Source organism: Amphimedon queenslandica, unplaced genomic scaffold, assembly GCF_000090795.2.
Source record: "Amphimedon queenslandica unplaced genomic scaffold, v1.1 AMPQUscaffold_11777, whole genome shotgun sequence".
Lineage (NCBI taxonomy): Eukaryota > Metazoa > Porifera > Demospongiae > Haplosclerida > Niphatidae > Amphimedon > Amphimedon queenslandica.
This window is the reverse complement of record NW_003547981.1, coordinates 10,833-12,006: the sequence shown is the minus strand read 5'-3', so window position 1 is coordinate 12,006 and position 1,174 is coordinate 10,833.

Genomic DNA, 1,174 nt, shown 5'->3' with positions numbered 1-1,174 from the left:
TCTCTTCGCAGTGTCTCTAGTCACTAGTCTCAATACCTTCACTGGCCTACAGTAAAGAGAAACCAACTTATAGTGGGCTATTTATGTGGAATTTTGTTTTCATGGTTTTTGTAGTTTAGTGGTATGCTATTATAAAGATAGGTCGATCATTCGTTATTACGAGTTACAAACCTGTTTCAATGCCTGGTATAAAAGTGAGTTTTGATTCTTAAGCCGGTGAGCTTCATCAACTACAATGCAACCTCAACTGAACCTGAAAATTAATTAGACATCATTTAGACTGTATACACTGTACATGTACAGTACATGTGTCAAGTCAACATATGATTACAATAGAATTTGGCCAAAGAGGCCAAACAGTATAATTTTTGGTAGGGGGAGGAATATATTAAGGGCATGTCCCCCTAAATAAAACTCTAATTAATACAAGATAAAATTTTTACAACAAAAGTCACTTTTGTAAGAAATTTGTCTTTAAAGTGTAACTGCAGTGATTTTTCAGGGTATTTATGTTATGGTCTTAGTATGATTGCCTGACCATAATATTGATGTGTTCCAACTCATATTGTCTAAAAAAATTTATTCACTGAGATATGAGCCTTCAAAAATGCACTTTTTGCTTCCTTTCAATTTACTTCCTGTCGATGGGTGTGGCTAAACGTGACGTCATAAGAGGCATAGTGCAGATAACTTCATTCCTTTATAGGGGGAAATGATCCTTTATTCTCATGCCTAGTAATGTAATAGCACTAATTTAAAGATTGGGATCATTAGTTTTCATCATCCTAAGCATGCAACTGCAAGAAGAAAACTCAAAAGAAGCAAGCAAGCAGATTTACCGGTGTGGTGTGGTAAGAGGCTTTGGTGGTTGTAGAGGTCCAACTCGCGTTAGGCATTTATATTTAAAAGGGTGTAGTAAAAAGGAAAGATAAGCTTATAATAGCATTGTTCTGCTTCAAAAGTAATTTTTAGCCTAGGCAATGATCCCCCAATGCTTAGGCCTGCAGCCGCCTATGGTAAGAAGGTTCACCAAAGTGTGGTATTAAGACTTTTTCTTGCAGTTGCATGCTTAGGATAATGAAAGCTAATGATCCCAATCTTTAAATTAGTGCTATTACATTACAAAGCATGAGAATAAAGGATCATTTCCCCCTATAAAGGAATGCAATCTATG